The sequence below is a fragment of the Solanum verrucosum genome, unplaced genomic scaffold (genome assembly GCF_900185275.1).
Source record: "Solanum verrucosum unplaced genomic scaffold, falcon-dt-bn FXZP01000306.1, whole genome shotgun sequence".
In the NCBI taxonomy this organism is placed as follows: Eukaryota; Viridiplantae; Streptophyta; class Magnoliopsida; order Solanales; family Solanaceae; genus Solanum; species Solanum verrucosum.
Window position 1 is genome coordinate 1,752,687 of NW_026020398.1, and position 20,164 is coordinate 1,772,850.

Here is a 20,164-nt window from a genome sequence, read left to right on the forward strand (position 1 = left end):
ATACTGATAATAATTCTATTATTACTAAATAAAATGGGACCCTCAAATTTGGGGGCGTAAGACAAATGCCTCATTTTTAAAGGCATTGAACTTCCCCTGATGTTTAATAATGCAAATAATATGTTATGTTGTGACAAGTGAGAAAGGTCAATATTGGTTTTAAATTAAGGGATAATTATGTAGTATAACAAATATTTAGCCTATATTAGTTTTTATATTTATAGTTTAAGAAAATTGTAATTCGCGATTACATTTTTTTCAATTCTTGTTATTAGTCTAATTTGTATAATTCGTCTGATTTTATAAATCCAGAATTTTGTTTATGCATACCCTAACTATTTGTATATGATTTATGAATATATCATAATAAATTATCTTGTTTTATATTGACAAGTGAAATATACAAATGAAATTATGAAAATGTTCATAAATGTATAAATACAGAATATGTATATATGCTTGCCCTATTTATATATTCACAAGTGAAATATACATATAAAATGTAATTATTAAAACTATAACTATAGACCCTTATTATGTCTATTATATTTGTTATTTCTAAAATTTTCTCATAAATTAAACCTTAAACCTATATTATATAAATGAATTAAATACAACCACTAGACTCTAATTAATTTTTCGAATAACTCAAGTAGTACTTATTATCTATATAATCCCTATTTCATCTTGTGACACTTCACCTATTTCTTACTACTTCATCTAGACCTATTAACTTATAATTATATCATACGTACAATAATTTGAGTACACATCAACCAAACCGTCATAGTTGTTCTTATCAAAATTATTAAGTTAATATATAATAAGGTTTCTTCCTTGAATTTTCTTGCTAAATAAACAAAAAAAATTGAGTAGTGAAATGATAGAAGCTGTCTATATTATATTAAAAACCCCACACGGAGATGAACCACAAACCTAATGAACTGTGACACATCTGGAAAATTAAATGAATGGGCCCTAATTTAGCCATACCAAGAGGACTCTTCAAGAATTCCTTATGTATATGTGACCTTAATTTTATATTTTGTCATATACTATTTCAAAAATATGCCAATTGTACGGTATAGTAGGGTGCACCTACACTTGGAAAGTATAGTAGATGTGAAGATGTTTTTGGCACTGGGTGTTAATGGGATATCTCCTGTTATTTTGTTAGGATAAAAATTTCCTTTAGGATTGGAATTCCTTTCTGGACATGTATCCAAGTGTTCACATAATAACAAAAATTCATTCATGTTTTCAGCTTGCTCTGTGTAGAGCTGATTTATCTTGTACTGCATTTTTCTTGCTTGTTCGGACAAACTGGCCAATTCGTCTCGGATGTTGAACAATTTGTGGCTTTTGTCGTCAATGGACTGTTCCACCTATAATCAGAAGCTGAATCAGGATTTGAAGCTAATAGATTTCAAATCGAATTAATGTATTTTTGATATGAATAGCTGTCTTGAAAGATCCAATGCCTAACTACTATTAATCACTCCGTATTCTGAAAAATACTACATTAAATATAAGGGAAGATTTTAGAATTTTTCAAGAATTAAAATTGAATGAATAAATGTTGTTTTATCCAAATATTGATAGAGTGGTAGGGGTCAATGATTGGGAAGTGATAACCTCCAAAGGTAATATAAATGTTATGCATATATATGTATAATTAATTTTGGTACATCAAGACGTGTATGGTCTCCATCATTTCATATGTCTAACCTGTCAATATGCAATTACTTCTCCTTGCTCTAACATCACTCTCATTTTTATTTAGGAAAATAAAACAAACGAAGATGAGATCTCCAATCCAAATGATACGAAGTGCTTTCTTATCATGGTTATATAAATTAATAGATAGAAGAGCAGTTTGGCGTACTAAGTTTTCACTACGCACAAGGTTCGAAAAATGGTCAGACCACATTAAGCATGTAATAATTATGAGTTTTGAATTCTAACCCTTTTTAAGTTATTGGGTTCATAATAATAATTTGTATGCATTCAAATGAATTTTGAAGACAAATATAAGATTTTAACCAAAATTATTGTGTTTGGTCGAATTCTTAGCCGATATGTTAGCTCTTTCTTTATAGATGTATAGAATTATCCGATACATATGCTGATAGAAGGTAGCATATATCTCATTGAATAAGTTCATAATTCAGAAGCAGCGTAACCAAAATACCATATTTATGAAGAAAGAAAACGTATCAATATAAAATATGTTTATATTCAATTTTATGACTTTATAGTTATGATTAAAAAAAGATGGAAGAGGACATTTTTAGTAGGGAAACCTTGTAGTTGACAGAAGACCTATTTCTTGAATCTTTCTTAGTTCTCAAATTATTGTCTATATCAAGATTAATAGCTTCGGCAGCTTTGGTGACTCAGATTTGAATTTAGTAATATATATTATTAGTATGATATGAATAAAATGAGAAATATAGCTGGTCCATTGTCGTTTTCTCTTTTATTATTTTTCTTTCAAATAGTCAAAATCGATTATATTTCCATGGTGTTATTATGACATTCAAAGAATCATACGTAAATATGCTATGTAATGTTTAACTAACTGATTGGTTTGCTTCTCCTGTGATATTCGAAATTTACTTATCTGATTTATTTCACACTTTGCAAACTTCAATATAAAAGAAAAACACTTCCTACTAAGGGTGTGGGTGTGTTCGGTATGAAGAAAGTTGTTTTCCTAGAAAATAAATTTTTAGAAATAAAATTGATGTCTAACTTATTTTCTCATGTTTGGTTGGTGAGTAGAAAATATTTTTTGGATTTTTTTTAGTGTTTGGTTGGAGAATGAAAAAATATAATCCAGAAAATATTTTTTATTTTTGGTTAACAAGTAGAAAATAATTTCTGACTCGAAAATCAATCCCGATAATCGATCCATGACAACTTGACTAAAACACGACCCCGATGATCGATTTGGAATCCGACCTTGAGATCTTGCCTGAGAATTGACCTGAAATTTTGATCTAAGGCACGACATTCAAAGTGAGACCCAACTCCGTTACTCGAACCTATACACGACCACGACAATTGATCTAGAATCCAAGCTCAACATTCGACCGAAGACCTGACTTCAGAAGAAGCAAATATAAGGTACCTTTTCATTTTTATGATGAATAATTAAGATGCGCATAAATTGACTCGGATACTATCATCGTATTATCGTCACACTCTTGACCCTTTCAGGGATATAAAATATAAATGCTATGTAACATTTAAGTAACTGATAGTTCCTTCCTTTTACTTTCTTTTTGCCCTTTTAGTTCAGATAATGGTTGATTAAAAAATTATTGAAAGATTTTAGTTAATTTTTCGTTTCTTTAATTTGATTGGGATATTCCAGAAACATTCTTATAAGTGCGCCATTATGGTTGGGTTTGTATTTAACTGAAGTTTTGATGGCGGCAGGGCTATAATTATAAGAATTTCCTTAATCCAATAATTAAAGCAAATGATGGTCGTTTTATTTAGCTATGTTTAATTCTTATCATTGGATTATAAATACATACTTTTTTTTCACTAAAGAAAACAATTTTGTTGGTGCAAAAATTGGAATAATCATTAGGATCAACAAGATTCTTATCTGCTTTTTCCTTTTCCATTTTCCCCTTTAACTAAATAATTTTAATAAAATTCAATCTAAAATGGTAGATGTTACCTTGAACTTTTTTATTAGAAATCACCATACGAAGATGTTTAAGTGGTTTTTTTTAACAATATGATATCAAGAATCATCATAAATTCAAATTTACACTGTATATGGTCTATTTTATATTATAAGATTCTCTAAATTACGAAGAGAAGAATTGTATATTCAATCTTTTAATAATACTGGTCAAAAATATTGATTTGATTTCTAAAGCTTGAACTCAATATTTTTTTTATTTGACGTGCATCAGTAAAAAATTAAAATTTACATAAAATTGAGCAAACGAATCATGCATCTTACATGACATAATACATATAAAATATTTTATAAAATACAAATTATCATATAAGACGTCACGTAATAAAACATATTAGTAATATTTGAAGTGGCCCTAAGAGTGAAACATAGGAGTAGTGAAACACAGGAAAGTCACACGCTTGTGTCGGAATTGTTGAGAATCGAAAACTTAGTTGTTGTTTTTTTTGCCCACCTCACACCCCTACATGACAATTTTTTATTCTCATCCACAACTCCTCCTTAATCATACACTCCACCACTCTTTCTAATTTCGTAAACAGACGTTTGGACATTCGATATGAAATTATAATATGAAATCAATGTTTGAATGTGTGATTTAGAATTATGATTTCAAATTCTTTAGAAAAATGTGATTTAAATTTTTAAATTATAAAAATATTTAAATGATAATCAAAATTGAAACGTTTGAATAATCGACTATCTAAATACACAAGTAAAAATTAACTTAGAAATGTGTAAAAATTAACTTAGAAATGTTAGGGGTGGGGAAAGGAAAATCAGAGAGGAAATTATAATATGAGGAATTGAACCTTCAGTAATAAAATGGAAGTTTGGATAATTAACCAACTAAGCTACTCAAATTTCGTAGATATTGGTATTGAAGGTGACTAATAAGGAGATGTTGTAAAAAGGCGTGGGTAGCAATAACTGAGTAAAGTCATCATCTTGCTATATTCTTGTGTCATCTTCTCTCGAATTCCAAAATACAAAAAATTTACGTAAAAATGTGGATTCACTTTTTCACTTTTTACCTCATCCTTAATTTCAAGAGTGAAAAAAATATTCCAAAGCAATTATATAATCATTCAATTCAAATCAAAAGGGTGCTAATTAAAAGATTTATTTAGGTGTGTTCAGTAGGGAGGAAATTATTTTTATAAGAAATTAATTTCTTGAAAGATGTTTTTTTTCAGATAAATAAATGGTTTCCTACTTATATTTTTGTATTTCAATAAATATTTGAATATAATTTAGATAAATACTATAAGAGATCGAGATAAAAGCTGTAATAGTCAGAGTCAAGGCTTGTTGAAGACTGAAGAAAAGTTTAAATACAATATTTGATTTAATTGTTACTTAAATTTTATTGTATCGTATCGTTTAAATCAATTGTTAGGTAACAATGAAAAGACTTATTTTGTGTAAAGACCGATTTGTTGTGATCGTGTCATTACCTCAATATTTTTCTTCTCATTTTGCTTTTATTTATTATTTAATAATTCTATTTTATCATTTATCCTACCTTTTCATGTAGTAGCTCTACTTTGTAGTTTGTACTCTACAATTTCTTATACATTTATCATTGAAATTATGAATGTGTGACATTATTTAACAACAAAGAATAATATAATCAATTCAAATATTATACTCATCAAAACAATATAGTACGATATAATACATTATAAAGACAATACGTAACAATAACCATCTAAACAAATTGTTAATCTTACATTAGCATGAAGTATATTTAAAAACCTAACATAAATTAGATAGTGACTGGTGGGACCTAAGATAAATTCCCAGACAAAAAATTCAATTCCAAGAAATGACTGGATCGAATCACTGATTACTTTCGAAGATTGGAATCTTTGTGATCACAATACTATATATATTACTATATATAATATGTGGGAATATCTACTACTTATCACATGACAAGTGTTGGATGATATGTGCTTAGATAGTGTTGTACATTTTTCTTTTATGGTTATACCTTTAAAATTTATATTATTGGACAATTTAACACCATTAATTACCTATTACTTTATTAGCCGAAAAGTTAGACCTCATTTGGGCTCATTTATTATCTATATGTTTTCAATTTTCAATATACGTTGTCTATCTAATTCTTTTTTTCAACCTTTTATTTTAATCTTCTTGAAATTTAATTACTTATTTATTACTCTCTCTATACACTTTTAATTGTTATGATTTTCTTTTTAGAGTCATACTATAATAATTATATATATATATATATATATATATATATATTAAGTGAGAATATCTACTACTTAGCACATGACAAATGTTGGATGATATGTGCTTAGATAGTGTTGTGTATTCTTCTTTTGTGGTTGTACCTTTAAAATTTATATTATTCGACAATTTAACACCATTAATTACCTACTACTTTATTAGCCGAAAAGTTAGACCTCATTTGGACCCATTTATTATTTATTTGTTTTCAATTTTCAATATATGTTGTCTATCTTATTCTTTTTTTCAACCTTTTATTTTAAACTTCTTGAAATTTAATTACCTATTTATTACTCTCTCTATACACTTTTAATTGTTATGATTTTCTTTTTAGAGTCAAACTATAAGAATTTTAACTAATATTTTACAATGTGTTTTTTCATCATATTCATATGCAAAAAATTACAATTTATAGTACTTTTTGTATAGATTTTGCATATTTAAATTTTTTTGTTTAAAATATCAAATTAATACAATCTAATTTAACTTTGAAAATTATTATATTACTACTATTAATAAGAGTGAATGTGAGGAGCTTCCCGTTTATGGGAATTGACAAAAAAATCATCAGATGTCACTTTTGTAATTTCACATGAAAAATGTAATTCAATTGGTTAGTTAAAGGAGTATAGCAACTTCATTTCATTTTTTGTATCTATTGAATTAATTTGTCCCCTTAAAACTACAAATAATTCGCACAACTTTCTGAAAACATGGGCCCCACCTATTACTACTTAATTGCATTGCTTTGGTGACTGATATCAACTATTCTCTCTCCAATAATATTTCTCCAGTATTGACTTTATACATTTTTTTAAGAAATTATAAATAAAAGAGTAATATTACTATATCATTCTTTAAATATAATAAATATAATGTATTAAAAAATATAATTGAAAAATGACTATAATTAATGATAAGGGGTAAACTATCCATTGATTTCATAAAGTGGAAGAGTATTGTAGGACATTCCAAAATAGTATAATAGACAATAATTATTGGACGGATGGAGTAGGATTAAGTCTTTCTTTCAGTACTTTTCTCACATTAATTAATTTCTCTCAGCATTCAATTAGTGAATCTTTAGTAGAATTAATTAGAATACTTTTTACTTAATAATATGCCCAATAAACAATAAGAGGAAGCTTTCGTTGGTCTGTTCTTTTAAGGGTATGTTGCTAAACCATCAACACTGAAAGACAGCTCTACTGATAATTGTGAAGAAATCATATTAATGGATTAAAAATCAAAAGAAGTAATTAAACCCTAAAATATTATAAAGACATCTATAAAATTTGGTTGAAACTCAAAATCTTTTAGTGCCATGTAAATTAGGATAGAGGAAATAACATATATTATTTGAAATAGCATGAAACGTATTACAAATCACACAATAATTAGCAACTTCAAAATTTAAAGGACATACAAAAAATTTGATCAACTCTCAAAATTCTACTAATGTCACATAGTTTGGGATAGAAAAAGTAACATATACGTAAAATGTACTATAACTCATAATAATTAAATAATTTTAAAATCTAAAAGACATATACAAAATTTGCTTGACTTTCGAAATTCTATCAATGACACATAAATTGGGACAAAGAGAATATTGAAAATTACATATAAAGTATTATTAACCACAATAATCAACAACTTAAAATTTAAAGAACATACAAAAAAATTGTTTGACCGTTAAAATTTTATTAATGTCACATAAATTAAAATAAAAAATAAAAAAATATGTTGGGCCCGTGCTAGCACGGGCTACTGTAACATATATATATATATATATATAAACATCTATAATTGTTTTTGACGAAAATTTCAAGAGTCTCAACCGTTTGAATCAGACAATTATTTTGTAAAATTTGGATCATATTAGTAGGAGTAATAAATTTAGTTATTATATTTTGTATAAGCAATTTAACTTATACTTTTCAAAATTATTTCTATCATTTTGAAATTTTGTCCTTGGTATTGATATGGTTTAATTTATTTTTTTTAAATATCATATAAAAGTTATAAATAATAGTTAAACATGATATCATGCATATACTTCTATAGGACTTCTTTATAGATTTTTTTAGCATTTAAAAGATGGTGAAACAGAAAACATGAAAGATGTCAAGTGTCAACCTGAAGTACTTCGCATTCGAATCCTTTCGATAAGGAATTACTTTTTTTATTAGAAAATGTTTTATTGTTTAATATCAGATATCGAATGAGAAATTACAAAAAAATAAAAAATCAACCTGAAGTAGATAGAAAGCACACGTATGCTAAAATTATGAAAGATAATGATCGAACTTTTCAAAAATCAACTTCTTTGATATCTTTCGGCATAGAAGATCATTAAATGATATTATATTATTTTCATTAAAATTACATTTTTCGTAGTTTCATAACCTAAAAATATGAACATAAGGATTTGCTTTCTTCTAGTCATTTTTTAAAAGATAAAAATTATACTTAGCTTCAGGATTATAAGTTGAGTTAAGCTCAATTTTAGTGTCAAAATATATATGAATACTAGCTATATACTCATTTGGTAGGTTAGACAATTATAGATAATTGTAGGATAAAAAATAAAATACTATTTTGTTCCTTTTTTTATTACTAATACTGGTGATAACTTATTTCGAAATTAGTAACTAATACAGAAATAAGTAATTCGGAATAAAATATTAAAAATATCCCTAAGGTCCCTAAATTAGCTCATTTTTTCTACATTAAACAAACAATTTCTTCATAAAAATTATACAATATATTATTATTTTTAATTCAATAAATCAAACCGTTAATTAAAAATAATACACATTAGTCAAAAAATGAGGCTGCAATTAAGATTGTACTTGTAAGTATGATTTATGAAGAGATAAAGGTGGAATTTGTAACTACAACTTGTATGTACTTTCATTGAGACAAACATTCTTTTCATGCATAATTTTTTGTAAAGATTATTATATACTTCTTCTTTCCGCATATTTTGAAAAAAATCTCTTAGTGTTGGGGGTTTACTAATGTGAATCTAGAAAACCACCATAAGTTGCATATGTTTTCAAATTATTTTAATATTTATTTGACCTTCATTATCTATTAAAGTTGAAATTATAGGAGAACATTGCTAATATAAAGTGCACCGATGATTAATCAATCTAAAGAATGGTACATGTATATATGTTGATTAAATTTATTGAATATTGATATTTTTAGTTATTCCTGAATTTCGTGTCAAATAAAATAACATAGCAATTATAGGGTTCCATTGATATTTATCGAAGGATAGTTCTGTTGATTTTACGCTCAAATTGTCTACATGTCTAGTTCGACAATGATTGAAAGTAAATAATCTTTAGCATCGATAGACATACGTCCCTCGAAAAATCACATAGGTAAAACATGATTTATTAGTAGTGTACCCATAAATTGATGGCTAAACTTCAACTAACATTTTGTTAGGATAAAAAATAATCAGGTGTCAGGTGGAAGCTAACAAAGTAAATCTCGAAAGACCACAAGTAAGAAGAGTGATGGGAAATATACCAAAATACACAAAGATTTAACGTGGTTCGGTCAATCGACCTACGTCCACAAAGGAGATGAGCAAGTCACTATAAAAATATGAGAGTACATAATATAGAGAGAAATAACATCAATCAATGCACTGGGAATACAAGGTGGTTCACACAAGTGATAATATATCACTTGTGTCCCACAAATTCCCCCCTTAACCAAAACTCTCAAAATTACTAGGACGACATTGTGAAAACTGATTAAGTTAGAAGGAACAAACATCTATTCATAAAGTCTTAAACCTTTTTCTATAAGAAAAAAACTAGCTAATCTTAAATCTTTTCCTACAAGAAAAATACAGTTGAATATGGAGCTTTTATGTTTTTCCTTTTAAAAAATATATATTTATAATAAGAAACTTAGAACAAATAATACCCAACACATATAATATGTAGAGCCGTCAATATAGGCTAGGCCAGTTGGGCCGGTCTGGCCTAACTCGTGATTTGATGCCCATTTAAGAAAATGGTTTTTTAGCCCGGCCTGAATAAGCCTGCCAATTTGTGGGGCTTGAGAAATATGGATAGGGCCAACCCATGGGCCAAATAAAAAATAATTAAAAATAAAAATAAAATAGAGTATTAAAAATAACAAGAGTCTAAACTCAAAATCTGTTTAAAATATTACAACTTAAATACAAATTATGTTTATAAAATATGTACTACATAAAATAAAAATTTCCTAAAATTTCTAGGGAATCACTACATAGGCCGTAACCTATGGAATATTGTCATAGTTTTTGTGTTTTATTAAGATCATTGGAAAACAATTGGATTATTATTTTTATTTAGCTATTTATGTTTTTACTTGAAATCAAACTTAAAATATTATAAAGATAATTTTATTTGTGGATTTGATTAACAAGTAGTAACAGTAACACCATGTAATGTTGTCTTGTCGATATTTATTATAATATTTTTAAATTATAATTTAATTTAAAAAATTATAAAAAAATATATTTTTAAGAAAAGAGGGCTGGCCCGACCATTTTCTGGCCCACCATAAAAATGGGACAACCCGTCAAATTTCAAAGCTCGTATGGATTAGCCCGAATGAGGCGGATCAGTCCATATTGACAGCTTTAAATTAATATATTATCATGAAGGGTCTATTCGAACTAACAAAGACTTGTTGGAGCAATTATGAGTTTTGAAGTTAAGTTGATAAATGCAGTTTTGATAGAACAAGAGGAATCTATCCAAATTAATGAAGAATTGAAATACTCTTAGGGAGGACAAAGTAGACTCTTTGTCAAAGGTCTCCTTTTCATTTGTAAATTGACCAAGTTCTTCCCATAAACACTTCTAATAACTCATAATTATAAATTGTCCCATTCTTTTTAAATGTTGAATACTTCTTAGTTTTTTTATCCCTAAGATGAACATTGGACACTAGACAATTTATTTTTTTTGAGTTTTTCCATCCGATATTCAGAGTTTGTATTGAAGCTTAACTAATTTCGAATTGTGCACCATAACTCATGTTGGTGGACAGTTACTAACACTAAATTTGACATTTAAAATTGTGATTAAAGCATTCGTTGACAGTGTACCATCTTTTCTATGATTTAGTATAAATTTATTATGTTTGGTCCTTAATTTGGACAAGTTACTCATTGTATTTTCTAGGAAGGCCCAAGGGGTGTCACGTTACACACCTCGACACCAAAGAGCACTTAGCTGTGTTATTTCCATGTTCAAGGTCATGAGTTCAAATTTAGAAGGTGTCATTAGCTTATTTTTATGTCCCTTTTTAACTTTTACCTTCTTTCTTACCAATAAAATTAATTAAGAATAATCTGTGAAACTTAATAAATAATAAGATGATTAGTGATCATTTGGTGCTCTATATATCAAATATTTAATATTATTATTCAAAATAATTGTTTTGAATAAATTTATAAAATAAAAAATTCATGGAATTCTTTTTATAATTTTTTTTTAAAAATCTTTTTAGAAAATGTAAAGTAGTGAGCCTGAATTGTATTTTATTTATGTTTTATTCCTTTTAGAAAAAATAATTTGTTTTTCATTTGAAAATGTGACACACCTTCCAAAAAATCCAATTATTTATCGCATAATTTATGTCATAGTGATAGAATAAGTTATCTCATATACATGATAAGATAATTTATCTCAGGACAACTTATCCGAAAATAGTTAATCAGAATAGCTTTTTCTCAATCAAACTATCCCTGAATCTAATATAAATTTAGTTATTTTCGAATTTCACATTCTAAAGAATACTAAATTATATTTCTGTCTGTTACATATGTTTATCATCACACAAGCAAGTTTCACTCAACTTAATTAAACATGAAAATTATTGAAATAAGAAGAGATCATAGCAAGCTTTATTTTGCTATATTATAGCCACAAAATATGCAACTTGGGGTTTTGAGAGTTGACTTGTGATTGATTGAGATGGAGTTGATGTAGATATATATATAGAGCTTATAATAGTGTGACATCTTTTAATCTATATGAGATTAAAATTGATACTAAGATGGAGACACATAGCTAGGCTTCCTTCCCAAAGGCCATTGGATTTCAAATAATTACAACAGGCTATAGATACTAGCTAGTGGTGCTACTTTTCATTTATTAGTGTGATTGAAGTTACTGACTATTTTGCCTCCCCTAATTCGACTAGATTTGAAAATAGAAGCTACTGGTAAAATCTGTCCAAATCAAAAACATACAGTAATACGTAAATATGTATTTTAACTTCATTTTAGTTGATATTTATGTCTTTTGATTTTGAATGTGTATAAGTAGATAGATACATGCGTTTTACGTGACATTTTACATGGAATGTGTTGAGATATATTTAAACTAGTTTATATATGTAATGTATGATACATGTGTCTAGGGTTGTTCATGGTTATAGTTAAGAAACCAAATCGAACCGCAATCCTAACCGATGAAAAAAATCGATATTTGATTTTGTTAGGTTAGGTTTGGTTTTAAATTTTGAAAACCGATACTATTTGATTTGATTTTGATTTTACTTAAAAACAACTGTAAAAATAACCAAACTGAACAAATAAATTAGATATATAAATTTTATAATTATTTATTATAATATTCATAAAAAAACATAAATATTTTGTTAAATTTTAATAGCAAAATATAAATATGTGTCTATCGAGATACGTATGTCCTCAAAAAATTTATTACTTTTAAATCGAAAAAATCAGAAAAATCGAACCACACCGACAATTATTTTTTTTGTTTAGTTTGGTTTTGGTTTTAACCAATAACCAATTCAAATCGAACTACAAACACCCTACTGATGTGTCTACTTGTTGATCATCTTTATGCAAATTTAAATGTTTATTAGGTAATAAAAAAATTTAGATAACATAAATGTCAAAGTAAAATCAATTTAAAGTACATGTTTAAAGTGCTTAATTAAGTATGACATTTTATCATACGTTCATGTACCTATAGAATTGTTGAGTTATTCAATCTTTTCTTTAAAAGAGGAAACTCTCAAGTTGCAAAATTGAAGAAAGTGAAAAGGAAAGGTTAACAATAATGGAAAGACACGAAGTTCAAGTTTGTGTAAAGGAGAGATAGAAAAAGACAGTGTTTTAATGAAACACAAAATTTAGGTGTGAGTAAGGAAATCAATAGCTTTCTAAAAATATTAGCGTCTTTATTAGGGAAAAACATTGTGTCCACATAAAATGAGATGGAGAGAGTAATTTTTATTAAATGATACTCTCTTTGTTTTGTTTTCTCAATTTTTAAACATAAATTTGTCAGTCCATCTAAATCTTAGTCGTTTCTATATAAGGGGCTAATACCTTTGTTAAATATCCATAATATACGCTACCTCTAGGATTTTGTATTGAACGAATATTTAAAGAAAATTTTCGCATATAGCCACTTAAAAATAACTTAATTATGTTCATAGCTATAGTTTGCTAGTTACGATTCGTAACTACATGTTAGAGGGAGGAGAGAGGCGAGTGAGAGGGGAGAGAGTGGAGATAGACAAATTGTATATGTGTATCTGTCAATTAATTGTATATATGTATTGGTATACATATGTATTTGTATATCTAGCGAGCGAGATTGGGAGAGGGAGAAGAGAGGAGAGAGAGAGGATAGAAAATGGAGAGATACAAACTGTATATGTATATCTGTCGAGATTGGGAGAGGGAGGAGAGAGGCGAGCGAGAAAGGGTAGAGAGTGGAAAGAGGCGAAATGGATATGTATATTTATCATATAATTGTATATATGTAACTGATATACATATGTATTTATATGTCTGGCGAGCGAGATTGGGAGAGCGAGGAGAGGCGAGCAAGATTGGGAAAGGGAGGAGAGAGGTGAGCGAGAGAGGGAACAGAGTGGAGAGAGGCTAATTGTGTGTATATATATATATATATATATATATATATATATATATATATAAATGACGTAATCACAACTAAAATTTAGCTGCGAGCCGTAGTTAATTCAAACTATAGCTATGTTAGCTAATTAACTAATATGTACTTATTTATCCACATAATTTTCCTCAATATTTAATGGGTTTGTGGGCCATATAACATCCCTCGTGGATGGACCCAACCCAATAATATTTGGGATAGGTATCTAACAAAATTAACAAGCTTCGGTCCTTTAGTTGTAGTTATTTAGTGTGAGGTATAAAGTAATAATTATAAGAATAAAATGTAGAATTATTTTATTTTGGGTTTGGTTGGAGATATAGGCAGTCCTCCGATTGTTCATTCCATCATTTATATCTTAGTGATGAGATAAGTTATCTCATATACATGATGGAATAATTAATTCCAAAATAACTTATTTTCAACCAACCGACTATACTTGTTTAAAAACAAATTATAAAACATAATTATACTTTGAATTTTATAACACATCCAACAGTTCTGAATTTTGATCAAGATTTTAATTATAGTTAATATGAATGGGGTTTTCCTTGAATTTTCTTGCTAACATGTACATAAAAGATCTAATAAGCAAAATGATATAAAAGCTGTCAATAAAACCCCACACAAAATTGAACCACAAACCTATAGCTATATCAAGTGTGACTTGTCTAGTGAATTAAATGAATGGGACCTAATTTACCCATACAAACAAGATCAACTACTCTGCACAGACAAAGGCAAAATCTTCCTTTCTTTATGTGCATATCTAACTCTTCCAATATTTGACATGTGTTACACACCTTTCATCTCACCTACCATAAATATTTACTCGTACTCGATATTTAGCTCAGATCATACGTATCGTTACGTTTGGTAGCATACTCTATTATACACATAATACATTGACTTCAATTTACGTCAACTACAGTGTGTCTTGCTTAGAAATATTTTTCATGGGATTCAAATTTTTATGCCTATTCAATAAAATTGTTTTTGTTTTTTGCCAAGTTAATTTGTGTAGTGTAATTATTGGATGAATGGTTCGATTACATTGAGAATTAAATTTTAAGATTTTTTTCAAGAATTATAATTTAAGGAATGTTTTACCTGCATATCATTCAATATTTTGCCCCACAATAATTAATTATGGTGGCAATCAATGATTGGGAGAAATGAAAATAATTGGCCTTTTATTATGGACGTGTACGTGTGTTATTCATTATTATTGTAAAAAAAAACTCAATATTCACTAATATCTTCTCCTAAATTTATTAATTATGTTGAGTTTTAGATCGATAGGAAGTAGTAGCTTTTTCCTTATACGATTTTGGACAATTTCCGTTTTATAAATAAGTTTATGCGGTTAAGTCACATTTATCTAATTCGTGGTATACTTAATATTAGAGGCAAATTAAGAGTAGAGTAGTCTTTGATTTAAGTGGTTTCATCTTAAAATTTTATTTGTATTAATTTAAAATTTAATAATTCAAAAGACCTGATAAATTATAAGTTGTTTTTGTATTTTATATTGTCTAAACTCCAAATATTTAGTCTTAATATGTAAGAGATGTCTCACATCAATAGATATGTGAATTATTTGCCTCATTACATGATCCTAGATCGTTCTCAACTCATAAGCTTAGCTTTTCTCATTGAATCATAAATGCAATATTGGGTAGTGGCCACTTATAATATCAGGAATGACCACTCAACTATGCCCAAATATCAAAAAAGTTATTGATCTATTTTTTACCAAAAAAATTATTAATCGAAAATGTTAGTTGCTCATTTGGTTAATGTAACGTACATTATTTTGAGGGTTCAATTTCCCTAGCTATATTAAGGAGATAGTTCATCCCATAAAAGGTTGATGTGGGATTCCTCACCCCCTCCCCCACCAGCAACATCCTCAGGTTCAGGATTGGACATCTGGTGCGTGAACAATTTAAATATAAGGTCAAACGTCAGAACTAAAAATTGAGACGAGTCTTGCTTTAATACCATTTTAAAGAAATTAATCTTGAGCTTAACTCAATTTCAAGAACTAAACCAAAAGGTAACAATTACCCAAATAATATTAAAAATATTATTTATTCCTTAAAGAACCGATCTGGACTTTTCACATATACTTGGACAAAGTAAAGTAATTTTTTGGTTTTGAATAATAGTTCATTATTTTTTGTGAAATATATTTACGTAAAGCTAGGTGATTCTTTGGCTCATAGAAATTGTGATTATTAAAATGTGTTAAGGGGACAATAATCACAAATATAGCCTCCCCTTAAAGTGCAAAAAGGATGGTTAGTCATTAGGATAATGAACACTAATCAAGAATATATAATAATAGGTGATGGATTTGATTATATAATTGATCCTAAAGTAGATTATTATATATCCATTCTTATTTTTTATTTTTCAGTAATCATGGTGTCATTAGTTTGTTCCTTTGATTTAAAAAATTGTATTGTCAAGTATTTTATCATAGTTACCTTTTTCCTTTTTAATTTTCTTTATAAGTGCGCCATTATTGGGTTTTAATTTTTTTAGGTTTTGATGGGTAGTAGGGCTATAGTTTGTTAATCCAATAATTAAAGCAAATAATGGGCCTAATTAGTTCTGTTTGCTTAATCCTTAATACCTTATGATTGGATATTAGTGCAACCTTTTTTTTCATCAAAGCAAACAATTTTGTGAACGAAAAAATTAAAAAGATATATATCATTGGCATTTTTTTCCTTTCATTAACATCATACACTTCGAATGTATGATCTTGATATTCAACTCTCGACTGTGTTTTCAAAGCAGAAGTTGAATGTATGTGTATGTTTATCGCGTAGAAATCAACTATAAGTGTGTGGTCAATTGAATCTAATATATGTGCTTGACGATCTCCGTTTAAATAACGTCTAAACTAGACATTAATTTATGCATGATCTAGTGCAAATTCCGCTGTAAACTATCAACATCATATGTTCATAGTTTCTATAAATAAAATTAAGTAATATTTCTAACATTTTTGGAAGATTGAAGTTTTATCCAAATTTATGTCAATGCTCTAGTGAAAAAAAACATAATAGTACGGTACTATCTGTCAAAGGTTTCATTGTCATCAATAAATGACAATATTAGTGTACCCAAATGAAAACTCTATTAATTCCTCTAATTAAACACTTCGAAAATTCCAAAAAAGTCAATTATTCACATCAAAAATTGTTTTCTAATTTGACAAATGAAAGGGACTTCAAATCTCAGAAATCCCAAGATAAAAAATGCAAAAATCTTAAACACCAAAATTAATTTTTTTAAAAAAAAATAAAAAAAATTACACCTCAAAATTGAGGCACTATTAAATTGAGTTTGTTATATACTATTTGACAAACAAAAGGTGTGAATTCACCCTTAACAGATTTGAAAGATAAAAAATATTTTTGTATTATATTATTTAAAGATCATTTTAAACTTACTCTAAACTTAAAGAGACTAGTTTTGTCATTTCCTTGAACTCATACTATAAAATTCAAATTTTAAAAAATATCTTGGTGGGTCAATGAGTAGACATATAAAAAGATTGGGATAGTAACCAAAAGTAGAAATAAATTTTAGACAGGGACACGCAGCGACGGTAAAGAATGTGGTATAGTGAATATAATTGCTTTTTTATAATTGAAAGTCTCGCATTTAAGTTTTTAATATGCTAAAATTCCTTGGTAAAAAGTACTTTCTTCAGAATGGTGTCTTACGTAATTCAAATCCAAATTAATCAAATTTCGATATAAATACCAAATATCAAATAAAAAAGGAGTTCCTTCTGGTGGAGGGCAATTATATTAAACAAAGAAATAAATTCTCCACCAACTTTCTTCTCCTTGTAGATTTACATGAACCACACAATTTGCTTCTATATATTTTTTGGAATATCTATTTAGGTGGCCATATTACTATATCATGCGGAATTGAAACTTTACGTTTCAATTTTTAATTTTTTTTATGTTAATTATCATATGAAATTAAGTGTGATTTTAATAATATGATAATCGATAATATAATTTATATTTATTTTTATGATAAAGAAATATGATTTTTGGCTTTTCAAAAAACGTCTAAATCATATCATACCCACACCTTTACGCATGTAAAAATATTCTTTGTTTATCAATTACACAAAAACCAACATTTATGATAAAAGTTGTCAAATTTCAAATTTAAACACATAAAATTATATGATTCAATAGTGTTCCTTAACAATGCTGTTGTTAAATTAGGTTTTAAGCCGGACTCACATCCTAAAAGGTAGTTCAAAGGAAAGAGAATTATCCAAACCTTATAACGAGTTCACCCATCTCATAAACCGCTAACGTGGGACTTTTGTCATTTTTTAACGGATCGAGGTTTTCACATACTTCTATTGTTATTAAAGATGGCCAGGAGCTGCAATGACCAGAGACGTGAACAGTTGTGGATTGATGATTGATAGAGATGGAGAGCTAATAGTAGGGTCACATTATCTATATAATCTACATCACTAAATAAGTCAGAATACATAGCATCAATTTCGTGGCTATTTCATTGCTATTATAATAATTTTTTGATATTTTTCCTGAGTCACTAAATAGAATCAATACAATATTTGATATTTGAGTTTAATAATTTGAGATTATATGTTAAGTCTTGAATACTTTTAAGAGATTACTTACCTAATTAAGATCGAAATAATTACATGAACAAAGAGAAAAAAACCAATCAAATATTATATAATTTATGTTAGGTTCTACGTGGATATTTTTTCCCCTTGTTTTTGTTACGAACTTAATCTATATATATAGTTTTTATGGTAATTTTAATAAATGAATAACTCTTTTCTTACCATCAACCAAAATACCCCTAATAAATGATTGAATATGTTTTCTGATTTGTTCATTTTAAAATCTAAATAGAATGACAATTACTTGAAATTTGAAAGTACTTTAATTAACTTCTTAATTTAATGTTAATGAATTTAATTTGTTTATAGTTATACAAATATTATAAATGCACACGATGAAAAATAAGGACAACCAAGATAGACATAATAAATTGAAACGAAAGCAACAATATCTATTTTTTTCACTTTACATTTTCAATTACTCAATTTGGTGAGCATCCCTTAAAATTAGGGATAAGAAAAGAGGAAAGATACAAAAATCAAGAAATTGAAAAACATAAGAGCTAAGAAAAGTATGCAATGATGCAATACATGAACTTCAATGACATTAATACATAGAGTGAAAGATGGAAAGAAAGAAAAAGACACTACTTTTTGAAACTATAGCTGAAAGTCTATACAAACATATGAATCTAGGTAAGTAGGTGTACAAACATGTGTTATGGTGAAACGATTCATGGTGAGACTATTTCACTCGTAATCAGAGGTCTCAAATTTGAGTTGTGATATGAATAAAAAATTTGTTGAGTGGATCATCACTTAACGAGTCCTTGAGTCTATGATTCAAATTTAGTTGAAATTTTAATACGGAGCAGAATTTTTTTAAAAAAAATAGGTAGGTAGGTCATAGGTGTGTGTATAATTAGTAGGTGTAGATAACTTTCTAAGATTTCATGTGGCAGTATGCCGCCAGTTAAGGAAGAGCGCCGTACAACATTTATAATGGTCTGCTGCTCTTTTTAAGGTAAGCTTTTGCTTGCCAAATAGTCTAAAAATTTATATGTTGTAATTTTTTTAAAAATAATTATTTAAAATTATTTATTGTATTGAAATTCAAGATAAATAAATTACTCTCTTCGTCTTAAAATAATAAAAATTATCACAAAATAAGTAATTCTTTTGAAATTTAACACAAATTTATGCGCTTTCCTAGCTATCTATATTCTTATACTTCATCTTTTTAATGGTATTTAATTTTCAAAGAACATTTACTCCTTATATAAAGACAGCAATATATTTTTTTCATTTTATACTTAGCACTAATTACTTGACGGTTGGAAGATGTGGTAATTTTAGTTCAAACTTAAGGAATTTTATTTATGAGTTTAAAATACAACAATTCAATCTATCTGAAAAAATCATGGAGTTTGACTATTTATATCTTAGAGTTCTTTTGCAATATGTAAGGGACGTATTTATCCAAAGTTTATCTCCACATTAGAATATAAAATTACCGATTAAAAATGTGACTATATATTATACCATTTGTCCCATACCAAA